Consider the following 18,508-nt stretch of genomic DNA (forward strand, 5'->3'; position numbering starts at 1 on the left):
AGTTATTGCCGTTTAAAGCTAATAATAATTTAAAATAAATATTTAGATACTCTGTATAAGGTAGTATAATTTTTATTATTGCAACATAATAACTGATCAATAAATAAACTTCAGAAAATATTTAGTATTAAAAACTTTGATACCCTCGGAGAAATAAAGCCTTAAAATTTATACTGCAATTTCACAAAATTGAAAATATTCGAAAAACGGTAAGGTTTAAGTGTAATAATAATAATGTAACCTTAATCAAATTTACCTTTATTTTAATCGTAGAAACTAAAAATCTAATAATATACAGGGTATACAGGGTATAGTATACAGGGTATACAATCTATTTAAAACTTTGATATTTTTTATTTATTTGATATTTTTTATTTTTTTTTTAAACCCCTCCTTATCGATATAACCTAACCTAACCTAACCCACAGTCAATCCGTTTGGCAAAAATCAGCTTTAAACGTCAAGCAGTTTAAGCTGAATCGTGATTACTCAATGGTCATATTTTATGAAACACCCCGTATAAATTTATAAAAAATCTTAAAATATGTAAAACAAGTAGCAAACATGTAGTTTCACCCCCTTAGAATTCGAGTTTCGAAAAATCCCTTCTTATCGAACCTCTACACCCTAAAGTCAATCTGTTTTCCAAAAATCAGCTTTTTACGTCAAGCCCTTTAAGCAGGATCATGATTAATCAGTGACCAGATATCTCGAAACACCCTGTATACATTTTTAAAAAATCTTAAAATATGTAAAAAAAACAAAGTAAAATATACGTGTTTAAGCGTTTTTTCGGAAACTTGACCGATTTTAAACAGTTGGATCTTAGATTTAAGGGCTTAAACAATAAGACAATCATAATGACTTACAAATTAAAATTGTAAATATAAGACAGCCACGGGAATAGAATAAAACGATCATGTTTTATATCAACGAATTATTCTGAAGATAGTTAATTATACAACAAAAACTATAAAAAGACAGAACTTAATAAAATTAATTTTAAAGATGAGAGGAAATACTAAAAATTTATTAGATTTATACTGTGCAATTTAATTCAGTATACCCCCATTAATTTTAGACCATTTTATTGCAACTTTAGCCTGGTTTACATTCACCAACAAATTGTTATGCATTTATCTTATAGCGGATTTACTATTCGATAATAATACTTTTAAGTGTTGTATTGGTATTTTAATGAAGGAGGAACGAAGAGTAAATTAGATGGAAATTAGAATACAACGACCAAATATTACATTTCTTGTTATTTGAATTGTGTTAGGTGATTTAAGTTGTATTTTACTCGATAATTATAACTTAAATACTTGTTTCGTGTATTAAGTTCGTTCTAAGTCCAACCATTCTCAAACAACCAATTTTGTCGGAAACTGTAGATCTACTGTATGATAGAAATACCTAGTAAATGTAATAATACATTTTTTTGATATCTTGGTAAGTAGTTAGAATAAATATGAATAATAATTCATGATATTTAAAACAAATTTACTGAAAGGAACTCTTAACAATTCAATAGTGACTTGCACCTTCACGTAAGTTTGTACAGGGTGGGTCAAATTCGACGCTTTTAAATGGAAACACCCTTTTCTATAGGAGATAGACGAAAACTAATATCGGTGTCTGGAGCTCAATTTTCATCAAAAACATGATGGTGAAAACCGCACATCAATTAATGTTACTGTTTCGGAGTTACGGGGTGTTTTTCAAAAATGTGCATTTTTAACAAATCGCTGTAACTTTTTTACTATGGAAGATTTTGTATTTCTATGAAGACATTTCCAAAGCACCTTTTTACGTAGAATTTAATGGTTTAAGTATATATTTTTTTTTTAATTAATAATTTAAGAGTTATCAACAGAAAAATTGATTTTTTATTTGGGACACCCTCTATATTTTTAATTAACCGAAAAGAATTTAAAATTACCTTTCCACAAATATAGCACACTTGATATTTTGTTATATTCCCCTTTGAAATACAAAATTTTTAAAACTTCGCCACTTTTAACTAGTAGGCTTTGGATCCCTTATTGATGATATGCCCTTAATGGAACTCGAAAAAATATTTTTCCAGCAAGAAGAGGCACCGCCTCAGAATGCTGAAGTTATCAGCAAATTTTTGCAGACAATTTCAAAAATAATTGAATAGCTAACCAAGATCCCAGCCGTTAGCGGTCGAGGTCACCTGACTTAGTGCCCATGGATCTAATCCTATGGATATATTTGCGGAAGAATAAAGGTTCCTTATTCTTCCGTATAATCTAGACAAGAATTAGAAATACTTAGCAGTTATGAGGGGGTATCTTTCACCCCTACTGAGTTAATGAATTCCGCGAGAAATGTTTAAAAATTGCCCCGCCTGTCCATAACAGAGACGGTCGTTATGTCGAATACCTGCAGCAAAATCTCATGTCTTGGTTTGCTATTTATTTTTATTGTTATCAGATATAGTTTAAATGTGTTGATGTTGGTTAAATATACTTTAAATTGTTATAAAATGCTGCATCTCTCATAGCAAATATTATTTTCGTTTTAATTGATGCTCACAGCTAAAATTGTTTTGCATTACAGCGGGCGAATTTTTGTATACTCTATATCTCGAAGAGGAATCAAGCAAAATATCAAGTGTGTTATATTTTTGGAAAGGTAATTTTAAATTATTTTCAATAAATTAAAAATATACAGGGTGTCCCATATAAAAAATCAAATTTTCTGTTGATAATTCTTAAATTATTAATTTAAAAAATATTATACTTAAACCATTAAATTCTACGTAAAAAGGTGCTTTGGAAATGCTTTCATAAAAATACAAAATTTTCCATAGCAAAAAAGTTACAGCGATTTGTTAAAAATGCATATTTTTGAAAAACACCCCATAACTTCGAAACGGTAACAGATATCGATATGCGGTTTTCACCATCATGTTTTTGACAAAAATTGAGCTCCAGACACCGATATTAGTTTTTGTCTATCTCCTATAGAAAAGGGTGTTTCCATTTAAAAGCGTCGAATTTGACCCACCCTGTACAGTATTGTGCCTTTAACTAGTTCTGAGCTCGGGGTTGGCAGATAAAGATCGTGCTCCGCATTCCTAAGTGGATAGTTGTGAGGTGGCCTTTCGGGAATAGCAGATATGTACTTGCGGATTAAGCAAACGGATTCAAAAATGAATAAAAAAGGAAGAGTCAGTATCATTGTTCAGTCCCAATAAATATCGAACTGCTCTCTTTTGAAGTTTGAAAATACGATCAAATTTTGTCGCGCAGCCAGTACCCCAGAATCGAAGGGCATAACGAAGATGCGACTCAAAAAGGGCGTAATAGACTATTCTAGAGGTTGATAAGTTAAGTTCCTTAGGAACTGATCTTAGCGCAAAACAGGCAGCGCTTAGTTTCTTTGATAAAGCTTCAATGTGCAAGTCCCATTTTCACCAGTTGTCTACAACAAGTCCTAAGATATTTCCCAGAGTCCACCACGTCCGATTGTGCTCCTTGTGTTGAAGCGGTCTCTAAAGGCACTTAAGTCTTCTTAAGGCCATTCTTTGCGATCACTGGTTCTTCTTAAAGGCCCAGTGCTTAGTCCAGACAAACCATTATATTATAGCTAAGCATATAGTGGGTGTTGGAATTTCTATGTCACCAGTATATTTGTCAAAATTAATCTAAATAAATATATTCCTAAGTATAATTTAACGGAGTTCTACTTTTGAAGCCTTTATCTAACACTTGTCGATAAAGACGTACCAACATAATTTTAAATTTCGTAGGAAATACTAAAATTTTATTACTTTTGCATTCTAGATCGATTTAAAATACTACATAAACCTATTAAACAGATTTTATTATGTATAGCTGGCCTGGTCTACATCCAATAAAACAACAGTTTATTTAGTTTAAAACGGATTTGATATGTCGTGATAACTGATATTATTTTCACAATCTCTTTTATGTATTTGTTAAACAAATATCTCTTGATTTTTAAGAACATTGCTTTAAGACAGAAAAAAATTAAAAATTAAAAGTAGGAAATTCATAAAATATCTCTTTTATATGCAAATTGTCTTAAAACGGTTACTTGAAGATTACTTTAAAATACCATACGATCGAAAAAAACGGCATCAAAGACCACTAACGAATGACAAGACAATAATTTAAATGAACCCTAGACGTCATTTACTTGGTCCATACTTTTTTTTCGGTTTAATGGCGCTTACTGCCAATTGGCCTTAAAAAGATTATTATTTACTTATAATATTGAGAAAAGTTATTTTTAAATGAAGTAGTTTAAAATTCAAAGAAAATGAACATGTAACAAAATGATACTTTTTTTGGCGAGGCTGTACGAGCGATAGCGAGTTCGACATATTACAGGCGATTAATACTAGTGTGTACGCTGGAAAATGTTTAGGCTAATTTTCTCAAGTGACTTATACAGGGTGGCCCATCGAAAACGTTCCGCAAGGCATAACGGCCAGAGTGTGAGGGGGACAACTTTTGCCCCAAAAATGATTGAAAAATCTTTAACCCTAAGCGGGGGTGTCATTCCCCAACTTTTTTCAAATGGGAAGGATTTTCAGATGAGAAAAACTTCAACACACAAGTCACAGAACAGCTATCTAGCAACTACCGCACCTGATCGTTCAACCTTGTGGCAAGTGAAAAAATGCATAAACATTTAGAAATAATAAGAAAAAACAGCAAATTGGTCCAAGGAATTTATCCTGATCATTTACTCTGATAAATGTTTAAATAAACTTTTCATATTTCAATCCTTCATATTTTCTCAATGACTCGACCGATTTTCAAAAACGAAGCGGGGAAATATAGAGAATAGAAAGCTTTTTCATTGCGGCGCCACATGACCCCCCCTTCCCATTTAAAAAAAGGCGGGGGATGACACCCCCGCTTAGAGGGTTGAAGTTTTTGCAATCATTCTTGGGGCAAAAGTTGTCCCCCTCACAAACATTAGGAAGTGACAGGTTGTAGCCAAAGGTCCAGTACTTAGTACTAGATGCATGAGGGGGCGCAATTAGCAAAAAAAAATACAAAATTTAAAATTTTACCTGTTTTTACCTGGCTTTTACCGTCAAATGTAAAATTTAACCTGTCAACAGTTGTCAATTTATATTTTATTTTGACCGTTATCCGTAGATCGTGTTTTAAATTTGTTTTTGATTTTTATACGGCTCTGTTCTTGTGTTTTTTCATATTTTTTAACTGTAGACAGTGGTTTTTAAGTTGTTGTGTGTTGTGTTACTGGCTGGTAAGAATTACCAAAAAGATACCCAAATGTTTCCGAAGGATCAAATAGTTAGTGTTAACACGTGTTACATAGTATAAACCAGAGAATAGGTACATTAAAGAAATGCTAACTTCATGTTAAAAAATGGAAACAGACGCCACCTGGTGTAGCCTGGCAGTACTAGCTAAATTGAGGGGAATTGGAGGGGCGGGGCTTAAAAGGGGAAATTTTAAAAAATATATTTTTATAAGTATCACTGACTTATTGTTTAAAGTTAATAAACATATTTTTTATTACTTTAATATAATTTAATGTATTAAAAAATATGTCTATTAACTTTACACAGCAAATCAATGATATTATTAAAAACTTATTATTTTCAGAGAAAATTCATAGTAAATAAATTACACATTAGTAAACAATATCATTTATTTTTTAGAGCTGCGATTTATATTACAATAATATTGAAATATATATATTTTTTTAACAATGAAAAAGAATATCCCGGAATCTGAAAAAGAAAGATGATCAATTAATGACTTAAATTAGTTCAAAATACATTTTGCAAATAACTAGTGAATTGGAAAGATAAACATACTATTAAAAAGACATTTTAGTAGTATGTTATCATCTATTTACTGATAATACATAAGTATATAATAGGTAAATAACATGCATAAGGCACTATGATACAACTACCTAGTAGATAGATCGCGACATTAACGATTAAGAAGTTAGATAGATCGCGATTTTTTAACGATAAAATAGTGAATTATCAACCAGCAAGTCAGATTTTAAAGAAAAATGATTCAGGAAGATCTTCCGCAAGAAATTATTAACCAGACAGAGGCGGCTACAGCACAAATACTGCCAGAAAAATCTCGTGGCGTATATGATAGCGAATTCATAACACACTAGTTTGTTATAACAAAAACTCAGGCGTGTGTTATTATTTATTTTATATGTATGTATACATGTGAGTAATGTCTGTAAGTAGTGGCTGTTGGATAAAGTCATTTTGACAACGAATAGAACATGCTATTTTTTTTCAAACGTCACAAATATTTTTTTAAACGGTTTTAAATATTCGAAATAATATATATGTAATGAGATATTGAGAAACTATGGTTATGGCTCGTTGAATTTGACGCGTTATGTCAGTTTAATAATATATTTTCGTATTTTTATGCTTAGGCATAAAATTTCCTTACTTTTAGATATAAAAATATATTATTTTTTTTTATACATTTATTTTTTATATATTTTTTTTTATTTATTATATTATTCTTATTTATTTTATGGCCACTTGCCCGTAGCATTATGTATTATTTCAACAAAAATGGGACACCCTGTACATTCATATATGGAACACCGTGTATAGAAACTGCAAGTGTTGACCTTTGTATTATCGACATATTTACACTGTACTCATCAAATAAACCGATATTAACGGCCATACAAATTTCCAATAAGATAAACCAACTTCGACTCCTGGTACGTACTTGGACTACGCCATTTATATCATTTAGTACGTCGGCTTTTACTATCTGTAATCAAATAAGGCGGCTCTCGACCGAACGCTGAATAAATCTACTCGTTCCCCGTACTGTTTACACTCTGTTAACTGTCGCCTTCTTCCTAACATGTTTTTCTTGACCTACCACCTCGTTAGGAGGAAGTTAGGTATCCTGGCGCATTAGATTGTCGCGGCGAACTTCACAACGTGTTATTTGTAGGCGAGGAAGATCAATGAGATTTACATGGTCTACCATACGATCCGGCGGCGTGCCGTGACAATTATAGGCGGGGAAGCGAATCGGTAAAAAACCTATTTCGAGACATTACTTTTACATTTTCTTAAAAAAACTTACCTTTGAAAATTTCTAGGCCAATTCCATTGTTCGATTAAAATTCTATCGAAAATTGTTAAGCAAACAAAAACACATAAAGTTATAATAGTTAAAATACGATATTTTAAATTAATTTTCCGAAGCACGTGACGCGCGATAGGCACCTATTTGTATTTGAGGTTTATTCGTTGCAAATTTGTCTATAACATCATCATAAAATTTTGGATCTTTCGTTAATTGTTTTACGCACTGTTTCTCTATTATTTTATTAATTCTTGCTCCCCCAGAAAACATGTAACATCTATTAGGCGTTTCAAAATATCTCTGTTTTTTTGACCCGTTCATTATGCAGTTTGCTACTAATTTTTAATTGATTATCAAAACGATGTTCAATATAAATTGAGATGTTTTTGATACAGTTTTTTCTTTTATAGTAGCAGCTAAATGTCCTTTACTATTGACATGCCTTTTTACTCTTTTGTGAAAATTATTTAAATCTGTAGTCCCGGCTACGTTCCAGTAGTATTCTCATTTATATTAAAAACTAAACAGGGCCAACAAAATAATTTGGATAATTTATTACAGCCGGTTAACCACTCATATTTGTCGTAAAACCCAACATGAAAATGTCTAGTGAATTTTTTTACCGACTTCTCCACTCTGGTCTCTAAATTGATAGGAACCGTTGGTCTGCCAGACTTAATAATGTCACTTTTTCTTGGAAGTTCCGACTAGAAAATCCCTTTTTTAATAACACACATACAACACAAACACAGTCTAAATTATTGTCCACACTAGCAGAAGCAGAATATCGTCCTTCTTGACCCTCCATTACAAACGAAACAGTAAACACGAAGTTAACACACAGTTAAATCCGAAAAAATCAATATTACAATATTACCTATAAAATCGCAAGCGAACCCGTCCAGATAGATTAAAAGTCGCGGAAGGCGGCCGAAAGATCGCTGCCGCGGCTAACAACTGTGCGCGATTTTCCAGCTTAAATTTGTCCTTTGCGTTCGAGGTCAATAACACCTACATGAAGAAGGGATAGGCGACCGGCGGCGATTTCCAGGCGCGCATCCGTGCAGTAAAAGGCTAATTAAATTTACTACGTTTATGAATGGTTTCAAATAAATAATTTTAACAAATTAAATTAATATTTTGTTATAAAATAACAGTATTATTAACGTTTAACTGTTTATTTTTTTATCTTTAAAAAGTTTAGGGAAGCGGTGCTTCTCCCGCTTCCATGGACCGCACGCCGCTGATACGATCAAAAAAAAAAAAAACGGCGTCGGAGTTGGCTTCGAAATGAGGATCGCTATCATTTTATTTGTGAAATTATATGATGAATGTCAATGATCGTCTGAAGATCAGTAAGATTTATTGAGTCTACCATACGATCGAATAAAAAAATTGGTCAAGTGCACGAAGGGTTCCGTACCATTCATTCATTATCTATACAACATTAGACACTATATATTATTATAAACTTTTTTTCCGATTTAGCTGAAATTTTGAATGTGCGTATAAGTAATTTAAAAAAAATGAAGAAACGCATTACAAAAAATTGTATTAATCAATAATAAATATGTAAAAAGTAAAAATAAATATGTAAAAATTAAAAAAAAACGATTAAAAAAAAGGCCCCTTGACTAGGATTCGAACCTGCCTTACTACGGCTCCAACGTCATAGCAGCGTAAAGTCCTAATGCTTTAAACCACGCTGCCATCGAGGACTTGAAAGATTCTATGTAAAATTCTTACTTAAAAGATAATGTTTAGTAAAAGTACTTTTTTATTTATAAACATTTATTTAATTCTGTTTTTAGTATTTGTTCTTATAGCGGCAACATAGATACATTATCTGTAAAAATTTCAACTGTCTAGCTATAACGGTTCATAAAATTGACCTTTGTGACAGACGGACGGACGGACGGGCAGCGAAGTCTTAGCAATAGGATTCCCGTGTTTACCCTTTGGGTACGGAACCCTAAAAAACAACGTCTCGAGTTGTCTTCGAAATGAAGATCGCTGTAACTTTATTTATAAAATTAGATGGCAAATGTCGTTTATCGGTATTTCCTAGCCATGCGACGTAATAATTATAATAATGTATTTCTCTCCAAACCAAAATTCAATTTGACAGCACCACAGTTGTTAAATATTGCCTATACCATAGTGGCGGGTTCATTTTTTTGCAGTTCCGTTAAAATGTGATTATTTTTTCAAAGTTTGATGCCCTTTAACTGACAAACGAAGCACTTTTGTAAGAGGCAAAATGTATGCAATGAAGGTATTTTTATTGCAAAAATAGGGAGTAGTTCTACGTCCACGGAATATTGAGATACCCTGTATATTACCTATGTTTAATAATATCTCAAAAATAATAGTATTTACTTATATAGATATTTCTAAATTGAAATTAAATACGAACAGTATTGTGCAAAATTCTACGGTAAGCAATCCTGAAAACAATAATCAACGCATTTGCTGTTCGCTTTCGTTTATTTAAATGATTGCATTTAATTATCAATAGCTCGTGGTCTTTACTGGAACGGATGGTAAAGAAAGTGAAAATTGCTTTAAAAGGCGTTAAGGTCAGTTTACTTCAGAATGTCCATTTTGATGAATGCTTAGCTACTTAAACTCTAACAAGATTATATATCAGTATATAAGTATAACGTAAAGGTGCTTCATTACTATTTATGCAAATACTTATATAGAAAATGGTTTATTGAATTAATATATTTGCATTTTTTTTTAGAATTATGGATAACTTAAATATTTTCTATAATTCTAACAAGCTGTAACAAGAAAAAAGAAATGGCGTAGCTTTGTAATCTTTTTTCTATTGTCTTAATTTTCCTTGAAATTCCTAGATAAGTAAAATATTTTGGTTGTTGGTCAACAAACTTTAACAATAAACTAAAGTTGTAACACCGTAATCTCCTAGAGATAAAATGTTTCTATACTAATATTTCATAAACGCTATTTGTATAGTCACAAGCCAAACAAAAATAAAATGAAAATTAGGCTATTCTTATCTGGAAAATAATCTGTAGTTTTTTACAGGTACTTTTAAAATTACATATTAAGAACTAGAGATAGTTCACTTCAATACAAAAATAGAGACTTAAGAAAAGCTATAAGTCAATGCTGTTTAATCATATCAGAAATACTCTCTTTATTTCTTCAATATAGACCTTATCATGGTGATGAAGGTAGCACAATATTTGCTGGTTTTGTTCTATGCTTTATATTTTTTACAAAGATAAATAAATAAATAAATAAATGCCTTTATTGTCAAAAAATTTTTCAATTTGTGGACAAAGGTAAACTAACAAACAAAGTAAAAAAAAAAACAAGGTACACAAACAAACAAACAAAAGATAATACAAAACATTATACAAATAATATTGTCAGTCTTATTGTTAAAATAAACATATATAAATGTTTACAATGTCAAAGAACAAAAAAAATTAAAACAATATTCAAAAATATTTAGCCAGTTTATAGCAAAATTAATTTCTATGTCATTAGTAAATATAGCAATAGCAAACATTAGACCAGTGTTTTCAAGATCAAATTCGATTTTCAATTCAAATATAATTCATTTACGGCGTAGAAAGCCTTGTCTAGTAAATAAGAGTTCAATGCTTTGCGAAATGAAAAAAATGATGTTATGGATTTGATTTCAAATGGCAGGTGATTGTGCATTTTTTTCGAGTTGTATAATATTGAACTTTAACTAACTCTGAGCGTGGGGTAGGTAGATAAAGATCTTGCTCCGCGTTCCTGAGTGGATAAGTGTGAGATGGCCTTTCTTGAGAAGCTGATACATGTTTACGTATTAGGCAAACGGATTCAAATATAAATAAGGAAGGAAGAGTCAATATTTTTAATTCTCTAAAAAAGCCCCGGCAATAAGTTCTGCTGTTTAGTCCCAGTGAATATCGAACAGCTCTCTTCTGGAGCTTGAAAATGCGGTCAAATTGAGCCGCACAACACGCACCCCAGAATGGAAGGATGCAAGGTGCGACTCAAAAAGTGCATAATAAACAGTTCTAGCCACTGACAAGTTAAGCTCCTTAGAAACAGACCTTAATGCAAAACAGGCAGAGCTCAATTTTTTCGACAAAGCTTCGATATGTATGTCCCATTTCAGAGAATTGTCCACAACAAGCCCTAAGAATTTTACGGATTTTACGACGTCAATGGTGGTGTTGTCAAGTACAAAAGGCTGCAACGAGTTTTTATACGACAAAGCTTTAGTTTTAGAAATGTTGAGACTCAGGAGGTTCGAAACGCACCAAGATTTAATGGTGATTAAGTCATTTGATATAATCCTATGAAGTTCCGCGATGTCCTTATTGCTCCAAGTGAAGCTAGTGTCGTCCGAAAAAAAGACATATTTTGCCACTGATGTTTATGTTAGCAATGTCGTTAATGAAAAGAAGAAACAAAATAGGGCCTAGTACTGAGCCTTTTGGTACTCCACATTCTATTGGCTTGCTAGAAGACAACGTGGTATCCACCCTCACAAGTTGACTTCTGTTGCTCAGATACGACTTAAACCATTCGAGAGATGATCCCCTGAACCCATAGTGCTGCAGTTTATTAATTAGGATCTTATGATTTACACAATCGAACGCCTTAGAAAAATCACAGAAAATTGTTGCTGATGGTTATTTAGGCTGGAGTAAACTTTATTAAGGAGGGAAAACATAGCGTCATTTGTGGACTTGTTGCTTAGAAATCCAAATTGATATTCAGTAAGTATTTTGTACTTAAACAGAAAAGATACCAGCCTGTTTTTAACCAACCTTTCTATGATCTTAGATATCAGATACGTTACTGAAACGCCAAAGTCAAATTTAAGTATCCTAATTATTTTTGTCCAATTAAGTAAATAAAAGCGAAAATAAACGGAAAAAATATACAGGATGGTCTGAAAATATACAGATAAAAATAAGTAAAAAAGATCATGTAAATGTATGTCCTAAAATTCTTCGTTTTGGAGATAGAGGGTGTAGAAGTTTCATTTTTATTTCGATTTTTTTTCAAATCATTTCTGAGCTACCATCGATATTTGGATGAAAATTGGTGGCTATAATTTCTGAAGTAACTTGAATATTTGGATGACAATTGGTGTCTGGGAGTTTTTTGACATGAGAAATTTGATTTTGATGTCAATATGACTGCTATTTGTAGAGGGCGCCACTAACATGTGTTTCTACTATTTTGACAGGTAATAACTTTTTGTTCGTACCTGTATAAAACTACTGAGTGAAAAAATATACATTTCCGTGATTTTCTACGCAAATCATGTGTCTTGGTAAAAATCTCTACGGGCAACCGTTCTCAAGATATTGCGAATGGAAATAGTCAATATATGTCATTATTAACAAAAAATACACATGTTGAGTAGATAGTTATTTGAGTGAAATAATTAATTTGGGAACTTTTTTTTTAAATAACAATAAATCTTTCTTCGAAGAAATGATCAGAATAGAGTTTCTGTTGAACTTTTGGCACAAAAACATTTTAAATTTATTATTTCAGTGTAATAACTATTTAGTTAACATGTTTAATTTATGTTAATGATGGCAGTTATTGATTTCGATTCCAAATATCTCGAGAACCATTACTCACAGCGATTTTTACCAAGAGACCTTTTTTACGTGGAAAACATTGTAAATGTATATTTTTTTACTCTATAGTTTTATACAGGTACGGACGAAAAGTTATTACTTTTCAAACCAGTTAAAACACATGTGGATGGCGCCCCCTATAAATAGGAGCCATATTGACATCAAAATCAAATTTCTCATGTCAAAAAACTCGCAGACACCCATTTTCATCCAAATATTGATGTTACTTCAGAAATTAATTATTCGAAAAAAAAATCGAAATAAAAATTAAATTTCTACACCCTGTATCTCCGAAACTAAGCATTTTAGGACATACATTTATATGAACTTTTTTACTCTGCCGGAGTTTCTGGAATACAGTTTGGACGACCCTGTATAAATACTCGTTTTATTTAAAGATAATTTGAAATTTCTTACCGCAAAATATTTAAATTTGTATCTTAAATAGATCCGAAAACTCTGTACAAAATATGCATGATATTTACAAAACTATAGCACTTTTATTATTCTGATAACTTTTGGTCTAAGTACTAATATTCATGGTAGATCAGGCCGATACAGTTAGCAATTTTGATGCCTGGAAGGAGATTCCGAATACACCACTCTTTACACTTTGTTACTCCATATTTTCGAACCGCCAATTTTCATATCATAACTCTGTTATATTCTCAGCGTATAATATAAATACCAAAAGTATATTGTAACGGATTTTCCTCTTTGTTCCTTATAGTACATGCTTTAATAAATAAAAAGAACAATCCTGCCTTTTCCCACTCTTTGTTTATTTAATCCAGTTATGTTAAATTCGTGAAAAGTTAACTTGTAGTCTTTATATTTGATTCAATGAACATTCCTTTTTGTATTTTCTAACTGTTTTCCCTTTGAATAAAACACCAGCCAATATAAAAAATATATTTTTCCATAGTAACAGTTAAAATTGCCTTATATCTATCAAAAATAGTAGATAAAATAGTACTTTAACAGCAAGGCTAAATTAAATGATACTTTAGCAGAGAGGATAGGTTAAAAACTTTATTTCTTCTCGCACGTTTTTTAATTGCTTCCATTTTTCAAAATGTTTGTATTCCTTTTCATAGGAAGTAGTTTGGATATGGCGTTTGTCGCCTCAGCCTCAATATCTGTTGGTAATTTACTTACTTCGTTTTGAGTCATTTCTGGCTCCAATACAATCAGCAATCGACACGAAAGAGAATTAAAAAATATTGACTCAAAACTGACAACTAAAGTGGCAGCTTTATTTGTCAAATTACATAGAAACCAACGCCAACAAAGCACAATATTTTTTCTACTCATAATAAATTCCTTGAAATAATAATTTCTAAAATATTTTTTAAAACGTAACTCGCTATGGAAAAAAATATTGTTTTATAGACAACGATAAAATTGCACGATCGTCTCCCAAAATTAATTTACTCGCGATTTCATCGCTCGTGGATTAATCTTTTCAGTCGACGATAAAATACCATTTTATCGTCTTGTATAAAAAATACCTAAAAGCGCATTTAAATTAGTTTAAAAAATATACATTATAATTTAATCTTATGGAGGACTCTTATGTCAATTGTTTTAAACATTATTTCTATTTTACTATTATTTTACACTTGAGTAAAATAAAAAAAATTAGTAAGAAAGTGTAGAGTGCAGTTAAAACTAAAAAAAAAACAGAACTTTTAAAAATATACAATATTATAAACTTAAATAAATTTTAAATTCAAAAATTCTGCAAACTGGGACTAGTTTATTAAAAAAATAACTGAATGAGTTAATAAACAATGCTAATAATTTATATACATATGTAGGTACAAGGAATTAAAACAGCTAGAATTTCAAAACTTTATAGTGGCAAACTTTGAATAAGAAGACTAAGGAAGGAGCATAATGCTATCCATGTATTCATTCATGGTGGGCGGAAAAAGGACTCTAGAGTGGGGATCCTTGACAGTTCTGTTTGACGATTCATTTGACACATGAATTTCATTTGAAATTTTGTGGATTTGTCAGTCTTTACGGAGCTTATTTTATGTTATTTATTATTTATTCTACTACTGATAGTTGTATAAAGGTAGTAAATCTAGATGGAAATTGTAGCAGAACTTAAAATAAAAGTGACACTATCGCGATTTATCGATAAAGACTCTAAAATAGTTGGTTGTGTAGCGTGCGATAGATCTCGGCAAAATCGAGTGAAATAATGGAACAACTTTTCGCTAGTAAGTGACTATATAATATACAAATGTGTAATAAACCGATCATTTATGAAATTCACTTAAATTAACTAATTATATATTTTTTCTTGCATTTTTTGCTTTTATTTACTACTTGTCAAAGATTAGATGTCAAAGAATTTAGATACGTCAATTTGACTTACCTGCTTTAGTAGCGTATCGGATGTTTATGGTTATAAATAATTATTATAACTTATCTATTTTTATTAGAATTTTATATTTTTATAACAGTTTTAATAACTACCAACATTTATTCACAACGTAAAATAAAAACAAAAATATTGAGTCTACCCCACGTCTACATCATAGTTTTACATTTTTTAAATAAAATTAGAACGGCACTGATAAACCGGAATTTAAGTCCGCCATATTTAAGGCCCATCGCGGTGGACCTAAGATTTTTGATATGCTCCTTCCTTAGTCTTCTTATTGAAAAGTGGCAAATGAAGGTTTCTTGTCGATGTGGCTGTTGATGTCTCCAGTATACTTTTCCTCAAAGTTTCTCGGCTATAATAATGATGAATAAATGGAAACATAAAAAGAAAATATTAATAAAAATGTTATTCTCTGGAACATTTATTCATAAATAATGTATGTACTCTAAGAAAGTCTAGAGGTATATATTTTTTAAGGTGCCCGGTGGCATGGCGTAGAGGTACAGGCTCTCGTCTACCATTCTCAAGGTTGTGGGACTATCAATCAGCCGAATATTTTTATTAAAATAAAAATAGTTTGGGTACCTAGGTCGACTCAGCCTTAAATGAGTACTTGGGATTCACAATCCTGAGGTAATAAGCAGTTGAAGCGTAATGCTAGCCACATTACCTTCCTTGTATACCGAACGGCTCTAGCATGGCAAGTTGCACCTTGCTACTCCCAAGGCGTTAAACGCTATATACGGGAGCTCTTATTATTAGCGATGGGAACTATCGAATGAATTAGACTATCGAATGGTTACTGAATGAATGATTTCAACTATCGAATGGTTTTATTCGAATAAAATCATTCATTCATTTGTATACTAAAGCATATGTGACAACCTCGCCGTGCAACTAAATGGTTATCGTTGAGCCACAACTATCGAATGCTTTTGATAAATGAAATTTAGTATTCGTTTGATTTTTGTGTACGTCAGTGCATTATTAGTTCTTCCAAATTTTTATAACTTCACCTTATAAATACTGTGCTATTTTTGCGTTTATTAAAATATTTAAAATACTAAAATAGTAGGTTTTTTAATTGACGATTGTGTGCGTGTGCAGGTGTCAAAATTTTTCCCAAAATTTGTGTGATTTTCCGTAGCCCGATCTTTCAATTATTTAATTTTATATGGTATATATGGTCTATTTTTTAATGGGAAATTTTGAGAAGAAGCAATTTTTAAGAGAGATGAGATGAACTTAGAATTAATTTTAAAAATAGATACATATTTGTATTTTAGATGTTTTAATAATATGAATTAGTTGAACTTAATAATCATATTTAAGTAATGTGGTTAAGTAAATGTGTGGTTATCGAACTCAAACTATGGGGTGTGAAAATTAAATTGAAAGTTTTACACGTGCCAATTTAAAAAAAAGTTAACGATGTTTGTATTTTGTTTATGCTAATTCTCTTACATGTAGTTTTTTGCGAAGAAATATTTCATTTATTTTTTAAAGTAAATGCCAGTAAAGGTAAATATTATTTTTAAATAGTAATATAAACTACCTAATATAAATAATTTTGATTTCTAATTTTTTATTTATATTTTTCTTCCATTACACTGCATGCTTAGAAAATTAATAAATGTTTATATTTCATGATTTTAAAGTTTGTTGTTAATATAACAAATTAGTTCTGTAATTATTATTATTTAATAAACCAACGTTGCCAAAAAATTTAAAAACTATATTATTTTTAAATAGGATCTAATATAAATAATTTTGACATCTAAATTTTTGTTTATATTTTGCTACTACGTAAAAAAATGTTTATATTAAATTATTTTAAATTTTGTTGTTAATAGGTATAACAAATTATTACGTTATTATTATTTTTATTAAACCAGTCTTTCCTTAAAAACATTAAAAATCATTTTCCTACATCCAAAATAACAAGTATTATTGCAGTGTAACAACAGAATATTAATAAAAAAAATGCAAAATATATGAACATACTATCCCTAACTAACTAAAGCCAAACAATAATATTCTTTGCTAATATCAACTAATACCAATATATGGCAACAGCGCCCTTCATAATGTATTTTCTGTGTAAATACTAGCACCTCAATAAAAAATAATGTGTCCTTATCTTTATATGACTCCGCAAAAAATCAAAGATGCCGGCTTCTTTCTAGCATTGCCACCGACCGCTGTCGGGTTTCTCAGGAAAGAAACCTACGTCGCCGGGCGACAACTAAAATCCAGTTAATATTTTATTATAATCGATCCTGACGAATAAATGAATTTCATAAATGAATGAATTTTATAAATGAATGGTTTTGCTGCCGAATTACTAGAATACAATATTTCAAGGCAGATGACGCATCTATTCGATAATTTTTATTCGAATAGTTTTCAACGAATGTTTTTTACTAGCTATCGAATTATTCGAATGAATTGCAACTATCGAATGTTTCGATAGTATTCATTCGATAGTTCTCACTACTAATTATTATTATGATTTATTTTTGTTTCCAAAAATATTTTGATTAAAAGAAAATATATCAAAGTGGGCAACGCTGTGCAGGTCAAGCTTAATCACGTGACTAAAATTTTATTTGGTATGATGTATAGGTATTTAATAGATACATTATTCTTGTTATTACTATATGCTTTTAAATACCACAACTTTAATTTGGGAAGGAAGAAAAATGAGATTTTGAAGAAATAAATTCTCCAGTGTGGTATTATTAGAAACAAATTAGGTGCATTATCTATAAACTAACTAATCTACGTAAATATTTAAAATTCACAAAATACACCCAGAACTAATTTTTTCTATTAGTAACTACTTTATTTAACAAGTTCCTCGAGTTGACAGATGGATACAGTTAAACCAATTTTTATGCTTAATGAGATATTTTCAACGCAATCAATATCCTATACTTTGCAGCAGCCATATTTTCAGAACAAACTGTATCCCAGGCCCACGTGTAACCTAACTGTTCGGAACTCTCTTTTCCATGACGAATCCTTATTATTTCGCTCGTTAAAGTACGTAGTTGAATTGCCCTCAGCTTTTTTTTTCTCGCTTCTATTTTTATGTCGAAAAAGTCACGTTAATTTGGTGGACCTCCAATCTAGTTAGGAACGGGAAGAGTTCTTTTTTATTGAAGGTTTTTTAGTTGATACTCATTCATGTCTTTTCGTTAATTGTGCTGTCAATGGGTTGAGTAATAAAAGGTTCTGTTATGGGCACATAAAGAAACAACAAAATGCGATAAATAGTTCTGTGATTAGATGGTCTATTTGAATAAGCATCCTAGATCATATATACATAGGTGGATAAGTAA

The sequence above is a fragment of the Sitophilus oryzae genome, unplaced genomic scaffold (genome assembly GCF_002938485.1).
Source record: "Sitophilus oryzae breed Bouriz unplaced genomic scaffold, Soryzae_2.0 scaffold_682_pilon_pilon, whole genome shotgun sequence".
Classification (NCBI taxonomy): domain Eukaryota; kingdom Metazoa; phylum Arthropoda; class Insecta; order Coleoptera; family Curculionidae; genus Sitophilus; species Sitophilus oryzae.